Source organism: Notamacropus eugenii, chromosome 2 (assembly GCF_028372415.1).
Source record: "Notamacropus eugenii isolate mMacEug1 chromosome 2, mMacEug1.pri_v2, whole genome shotgun sequence".
NCBI classification, from domain to species: Eukaryota; Metazoa; Chordata; class Mammalia; order Diprotodontia; family Macropodidae; genus Notamacropus; species Notamacropus eugenii.
In genome coordinates, this window is record NC_092873.1 from 376,428,404 (window position 1) to 376,436,839 (window position 8,436).

The 8,436-nt window shown below is 36.0% G+C and overlaps 1 pseudogene; it reads right to left on the bottom strand.

The window, feature by feature from the left end:
* Window positions 1-4,833: 4,833 nt before the first annotated feature.
* Window positions 4,834-8,142, bottom strand: LOC140523085 (F-actin-capping protein subunit alpha-1-like; annotated as a pseudogene).
* Between the last annotated feature and the right edge of the window lie 294 nt (window positions 8,143-8,436).

An 8,436-nucleotide genomic window follows, 5' to 3' on the forward strand; every position in this document is an offset into this window, starting at 1 on the left:
ATGGCAGGAAAGTCAGAGAATTCTCTTAATGATTAATAAATGCTCATCCATCCATTCATTCCTCCATCCATCCATCTATCCATCTATCCATCCATTCTTCCCAAGTCTCCATTTAAATAAATTTAAAATACTTCTGGTTGCTGGGTTAGATAGTTAGGGGCCAGAGGTTGGGAGCTAAGTATTAGAGAAGGGTAGCTAAATATCCAGGAGAAGGGTAAATGCCAAGCATAGGGATAAATGCCAGGGGACCATTAACTACCAGGAATAAAGGACTAAGTGCCAAGGACTGGAGGTGGCATAGCTAAATTCTGAGGTTTAGAAATATAGATCTGCTACATTTTCAGAGTCTCAGTTTGCCAGGTGGGGAGGAAAGCAAAGAAGACAAATTTAAGAATTTCAGAATGCATCCTCTTCCCCATTTGTTCATTCATTCATTTTTTTAGAATTCTGAACTTAACATACGTCAAATAATTAGGCATTTCAACAAACAAAGTAGAACAGAAAAAAATTGCACATGAAACTGCAGATCTCACTTATGTACAATTTGTTTTTCTTTTTGGTATATAATAAGTTCAACCTAGAGTTATCAAAGCTATCCTGCTTGTCAATGCTTCTTTTTGACATTCTTCTGTTCTCTTCTTTGCATTTTTTTCTGTGCATTAAAGATGCTTAAATGACCAACATTTCTTTCCTTATTTCTTTTTTCTTCTTCCTTTTCTCTCCCTTTCTTTCCTTCTTTCCTTCCTCTCTCCCTCTTTTCTTTCCTCCCTCTCACCTTCCCCCTTCTTCCCTCCCTCCTTCGTTCCTTCCTTCACTTGATTAATTTTTGTGAAAGTGTCACACATGGAAGAAAAATATGTAGACTTTTTTCGGTTACCATTAAGTAATCATTGGAAATCTATTTTTGTTTATTTATTTTTAATTTTTTTATTTGAATGAATAGTAATTTTAAATATAACAAATTCATTCATTCATTCATTCGTTTGTTTGTTTGTTCATTCTGAGATTCTGTTCAGGTCCTTAGCTTCTTTCCTTAAAATAAAAACAAAATCAGATTTGTCTGTGTTTAAAAGGGATATATTGTGGTATACTTCTATTATAATTTTACTGTCTATTTCTGATATTTGATTAAATTTAAGCATTTACATGCTCTACTGTTCAATGCATATATACATATACTATTGATATTGATTCATTACATACATTGACTTTAAGCTTAATGAAGTTTCCTCACTTGTCAATTTTTATGTCTTTTTTATTGTAGCCATATCTGAAATTGTGCTGTTTCCCTTGCTTTTCTGAGTTTATTTGCAGCATAATAGATCCTGTCTAAGACACTCATTTTCAAGCTCATCCTTTCAATAGAGAAATTTGTCTCATATTTCACTTAAAAAAATTGTGATAATTTGCCAAGTTTTCCCTTACCCACTCCTCCTCATATCACATCATTCAGAAATGCTTTCTGTTACTATGTTGTCCTTTACTATTGTTTCTCTTTGCAAAGGCAAGCTCCTTTACATACACAAATGATCCTATTCTATTTTGTTTTATCTCACAGATTATGTTCTCTATCATCTCTACCCTCTCTTTTTAAATTTCATTTTTATTAATTAATTTTTAGTTTTCAACATTCATTTCCACAAGATTTTGAGTTCCAAATTTTCTCCCCATCTCTCCCCTCCCCCACCTCAATGTGACAGACATTCTGATTATCCCTTCCCCTAATCTGCCCTCCCTTTTATCATCTCTCCCCCTTATCTTCTTCCCCCTCACTTTCTTGTAGGGCAATATAGATTTCTATACCCCATTGCCTATACATCTTATTTCTCAGTTGCATATAAAAACAATTTTTTAGCATTTGTTTTTAAAACTTTGAGTTTCAAATTCTATTCCTTCTTCCCTCTCCACCCATCCTCATTGAGAAAGCAAGCAATTCAACATAGGTTATGCATGTGCAGTTATGCAAAACACTTCCATAATAAACCTATTGTGAAAGACTAACTATATTTCCCTCCTTCCTATCCCATCCCCTACTTATTCTATTTTCTCCTTTGACCCTGCCCCTTTTCACAAGTGTTTGCTTCTGACTACTTCCTCTCCCAATCTTTCCTCCCTTTTATCATCCCCCAATCTCCTTCCCCCTTACTTTCCTGTAGGGTAAGATACCCAATTGAGTGTGCATGTTATTTCCTCCTTAAGCCAAATTCCATGAGAGTAAGGTTCACTCACTCCCTTTCACCTCCCCCCAATTCCCCTTCATTGTGAAACCTTTCTCTTTTCTCTTTTACGTAAGATAATTTACTCAATTCTATTTCTCCCTTTCTCTTACTCCCAATATATTCTCTCATCCCTCAATTTTATTTTTTAGATATCATCCCTTCATATTCAACTTACCCTGTGCCATCTATTCATCCATTCATCTATCTATCCATCTATATTTCCTCTAACTACCCAATACTAAGCAAGGTCTCATGAGTTACAAATCTTATCTTTCCATGGAGGAATGTAAACAGTTCACCTTTAATAAGTCCCTTATGATTTCTCTTTCCTGTTTACCTTTTCATGTTTCTCTTGATTCTTGTTTCTGAAAGTCAAATTTTCTGTTTAGCTTTGGTCTTTTCATCAAGAATGCTTGAAAGTCCTCTATTTCACTGAAATTTCATTTTTCCCCCTGAAGGATTATACTCGGTTTTGCTGGTAGGTGATTCTTGGATTTAATCCTAGCTCCTCTGACCTCTGACCTAGCCCTTTGATCCCTTAATGTGGAAGTTGATAGATTTTGTTTATCCTGATTATATTTCCACAACACTTGAATTATGGAATTGAATACATTCTGGCTGTTTGCAATATTTTCTCCATGACCTGGGAACTCTGGAATTTGGATACAATATTCCTAGGAGTTTTCCTTTTGGGATCTCTTTCAAGAGGCAATCAATGGAGTCTTTCAGTTTCTATTTTATACTCTGGTTATAAAATATCAGGGCAGTTTTCCTTGATGATTTCTTGAGAGATAATGTCAAGGCTCTTTTTTTGATCACAGCTTTCAGATAGTCCAATAATTTAAAATTATCTCTCCTGGATCTAGTTTCCAGGTCAGTAGTTTTTCCAATGAGTTATTTCACATTGTCTTCTATTTTTTCATTTTTTGGTTCTGTTTGTAATTTCTTGATTTCTCATAAAGTCAGTAGTTTCCATTTGCTCCATTCTAATTTTGAAGAAATTATTTTCTTCAGTGAGCTTTTGGACCTCTTTTCCCATTTGGCCAATTCTGTTTTTTAAGTCATTCTTCTCCTCATGAACTTTTTGGCTATCTTTTGCCATTTGGGTTAGTCTATTTTTTAAAGTGGTATTTTCTTCAGTATTTTTGGATTGCCTTTCGCAAGCTGTTGACTCTTTTTTCATAATTTTCTTCCATCACTCTCATTTCTTTTCCCAATTTTTCCTCTATTTCTCTTACTTTATTTTCAAAATCCTTTTTGAGCTCTTCCATGGCCTGAGACCAATTCATATTTTCCTTGGAAGTTTTTGATGTAGGAGCTTTGACTTTGTTGTATTCTTCTGGTATATTTTGATCTTCTTAGTCACCAAAGTAAGATTATATAATCTGAGGTTTTTTACACTGTTTGTTCATGTTCCCAGTCAAATACTTGACTTTCTAACTCTTTGCCAGGGTAGGATTCTGCTTCCTGTGGGGGTGGGTGTGAGTGTACTGTCCTAGGCTTCACAGGTTTTGTGTCAGCTGCTGGATCTCCCACCAACTGTGGGCTGGAAGTTCCAGAAGCAGCCATTACCGTGGCTGCTGCTGCTGCTACAGCAGCTGCCAAACCACCACCCACTGCCACTGCTTCCTCCTCCTCTGCTCCAGGGCTGGGGCTGGACCCCAGCAGACCAGGTTCCACAGAGTTTTCCCATTGACTTTCTATACTGTCTTTGACATTTGTGGGTTGGGAAGTCTGGAAACTGCCACAGCTGCCAGAGATTCAGCCCCCTGAGTTCTACTCCAACTTTATCTGTGCTGGTGTGGCCCAGCTTTCTGTTGACCTTCCAGGCTGTCTTGGGCTAGGGATTTGTTTCACTCTGTCATTCAGCTCCAGAATGTGTTTAGAGTTATTTTTCATAGGTATTTGGAGGGGCTTGGGGGGAGAGTGCTAGCAAGTCTCTGCTTTTACTCTGCCATCTTGGTTCCACCCCCACCCCCACTTTTTAAGAACAAAATCATTATATTTCTACTAGTAGCTACAGAGGATTTTGTAATATGAATGGCAAATAATAGAAATATGCTTTATTTTGGAAAAAAGTTTATATAAATAACAGGATACTTTAGAAACACTCTTACTTAACCATGTTACTGAACTCTTTAAGCACAAACATCTTCCTCTTCAATGTATATTTAGAGATAGGAAGATAGTGCTTGTTTAAAAAAAAATACTTCATATTAAGGCCCAGCCACCTAAGTGTAAAAAATGCAGAATGAATTCACCATACATAGTTTTGATGCTAGCTCTAGCAAATCTGTGATGTCTCTGTGTTTTCAAAGCTATGGAACGTATACCTTCACTCACCCTCCTGGAAAGGCTGCTGCATCAGTCTCACTCGAATTCTTGGCAGGCAGGCCCAAAGAAGAATGTTAAACAAGTTCTATGAACCATTTAAAGTGAATTGCCAGTGTTCCCTTTAAGTACATTAAGAAACAAGTTATGACAGAAAGACACAGTTTAGAAGTTATTCTTCTCACTTTGGTGCAGGTCTTTTTGTTTTTATTCATGATTTATGCCAGTTTTGTGGCTGAGTATCATGTTTCAGTCAGCTTTGGTGTGGGGGATCTGGAGGCTGCTAGTAAAAGGCCTTGAATGTGGTGTCTGACATTGTCTGATAGTTTTTACTATTTGTAATCTCCTACTTGTTTTTGGCATGTCCTATGATTTCAATAAATTCCTTGACAGTTTGTACATCTTTGTGATTAACCAGCTGAACATTGCTATCTTCATAGTAATGGACCTGAATCCAACCAACTGAGCCATAGGTGATGACATGGTAAACTTCCACTCTGATCTCCAAAGACCATTCCAGAAGTTTTAGGCTGAAACTGATGACTCTCAATACAGGCAATAACAGTCTTCTGTCTATCTATAATTTTAGCAAAAATAGTATAGAAGCCATTGAAATAATGGTCTTTCATATAGACCCTTACAGCACCATCACAGGATTCCTTTCATGACTTCAGAGCTCAATCTATGTCCTCAAGCTAGAGGTCACTTGCTTCTTTCCATAAGTGATCAAATTTAAAGAAAATTTTATTTCTTGGATCTAAAAATCTTCCATTTAGCCAGGTTACCGAGGTCTGTAATTAAGACCTGATCATCATATCCACCTTCAATGGAATGAACTGATCCATATTATATTGGATGAATGCATGAGCTACCCCTTCCCTGAGAAGATTGTCAATGTTAAGTAGTTATGGGACATCATTAAACGCTTCATTAAATTCTCTGGGGGGAGCATGAGGATGAATTTGGCAGCTGTCCATACCTTTTTCTCATTCTATGCTTACTCCTTGAAGTCAGCCCTCTTGGGCTGCTCTCTCTACTCTTCTACTAATCTTCAATCTCTCCCTGTCTACTGGTTGCTTCTCTAGCTTACTAAAGTGCCCATGTCTCTCCCATCCTCAAAAGGCCTTCATTAGATCTATACTTTCCTTTGTTGCTGCTCAGTTGTTTCAGTCATGTCTGATTCTTTGTGACCCCTTTTGGGGTTTTCTTGGCAAAGACGCTGGAGTGGTTTGCCATTTCCTTCTCCAGCTCATTTGACAGATGAGGAAACTGAGACAAACAGGATTAAAGTGACTTGCTCAGGGTTGCACAGCTAGCAAGTGTCTGAGGCCATATTTGAACTCAGGAAAATGAATCTTCCTGACCTCATTCTTATCCACTGCACCACCTGGCTGCCCACTGCTAGCTCTCATTTCATCTCTCTCTGCCCTTTTATGGCTGAATTCCTTGAGAGGACTCCCTAATTGATGCCTTGACTTCCTTTTTTTTTCTGTTCTTAACACTCTAGCATCTGATTTTATCATTCAACTGAAATTTCCCTGTCCAGCATCACCAGTGATCTCTTAATTGTCAAATCTAATGGTCCTTGCTCAACTTTCTTCCTTCTTGACCTCTCTAGAACCTTTGACACCATAGATTATCTTCTTCTCCTTGATATTCTCTTCTTTCTAGGTTTTCCTGACACTAGTCTCTCCTAGTTCTACTTCTACCTGTTGACTGCTCCTCCTTAGTCTCTTTTTGTTGTACCTGGGTCATGGCTACTACCTCTGGGTGTTCCCCCAAGTCTCTGTCCTAGGTCCTTTTTCTTCTTGCTCTATTTCATTTCACTTGGTGATCTTATTAGCTACCATGAATTCAATTATCATTTATGTTGAATCATTCCTAGATTTATTTTTAATAGCCTTAACCGCTCTACTGACCTCCAATTTCCCATCTCTAACTGCCTATTAGACATTTTGAACTGGATGCTTTATATATGTCTTAAACTTAACATGTTCAAAACTGGCCTTATTTCCCATTCTAATCTCTTTCTCTTTTTTTTTAACTTTACATTCAGACTTTGTTTATTCTATTGACGTGGCATTTAGTAAAGTGAAAATCACTTTTAAGGTATTAAGTCTTTGTACTTCAGTCTTTTAATGGAGCCACAGTTTCATTAGTATGGGTATACCCCATTATACCTTAATATCTTAATCCTGTACAATTTTTATCCAAGCTTTCAATAAAACCTCCATAGAAAATCTGTCCAATTTGAAGAAGACAATCTTTTAATATTTCATGGATATTAGTTAACTGAGTTTATCCTGTTACTCTATGCATGAACTATTTCCCTACACAGTCATACATGATCTTAATGATTCCTATACTAAAGAACATTAAGATGAAAATTTGTCAATAAAGTTTTATTTTGCTGCTTAAAATGAACCTATCTTTGTGCAGAGCAGAATATATTTACATATATTTCTAAGAATAAAAGATAAGGTACTCCAAAAGTCTTGAACTGCAGTCAGCCTCTTCCAATTGAGGCATCTTTTGATACTTGTCTTTTTTCCATTTTAGTCTAAAGTAGATTGTTTCTGTTTATTTTGAGTTTTAAGCTACTGTGGACTCCAGAAATTTACCATATGTTCCAAGTAATGTTTCCACCAGCTTTATTTGTGAAAATAATACTTTTTAAATGTTTGGCAATTCCAGAAACATTATAAAATTATATATATGTTGTGTACATATATGTATATATACATATGTATATGTTTATATTAGTTGAAAGATTTCTACTTGAATGAAGTTTTCTCCTAATAAAACTTCACATCTCATCATAATAGCATATATTCAACAGGCTAATTCAGATTGGCATAAATCAGCAGGAATATTAAGATATAATAATTCTTTCTGAGGAAATGAGCATTTTATAATTTAATAAAGTACTGTTACCTAGATTCAGGCAACAAGGAAGACCTGTTTTGAGCCTCTGTTGGCGTAAAGCTGTGATTTGTTATAAAATTCTGGAAAATGATATAATCTTGACAATTAAAGTAACAAGAAATATGGAGTAAGAAAGGATGATGTTTACTCCAGATGGAGGAAATCTTGAGTTGTAGCTCTCTTCATCTCATATTCCTTTCATTTTTCTCATACCCTTGTTGACTTGAAGGATTTTGTCTCTGGAAGTTGCTTCAAAAATAAAGAGGAAACTAATTCTAACAGATAATTCATTAAAAGTTTTGTGGATAATGCATGGACTGTGAATGTTTTAAGTTTAAAATTTGAGACCAATAAGTTGTACCCATTCTTTATATCTTGTACTTTTGCTATTCGTTTGTTATTCTGTACTTAGTTAAAAATTTATGGAAACTCTAATCATTTTCAGTTTCTCTTCATCAGTAGAAAGTCTTTGCGACTTAGTCCCATTGTATTATAATACAAAATTGGACACATTTTGGTACACACTTTTGTCATTACCAAGACTTCCTGAATTTTCTTCATATTTGCAAACTGTGGATCATCATGTTAACAAGTTATTTTTAACTCTTTATACCTTTTCAGTCATTGTTGCCTTCTTGCTATTTTTCTTCTCTTTCATCACCTTCATCCTTGCATTATATCCTTTAGTTTGGGATTTCCATTCCACTCTGTTGTTTTGAAGACCATCTAATGTTGGTATAATCTCTTTGTGAAACTGGGAAAATTCCTTGTGCACAAAAGTACACACAAAATTGATGAAGAGAACTTGCAGTTTGGGTAATTTATCTTCTTTTTGTCCGTCTATCATGGGAATTGGTTCTTGCTGCAATACTGTTTTCTCCAGGTCTAGACAATGGGAATCCCATCCAGCTATTCAGTGAAGAGTGGGCTGCCCATTACAATGCCTAAAACCAGGCTGCCT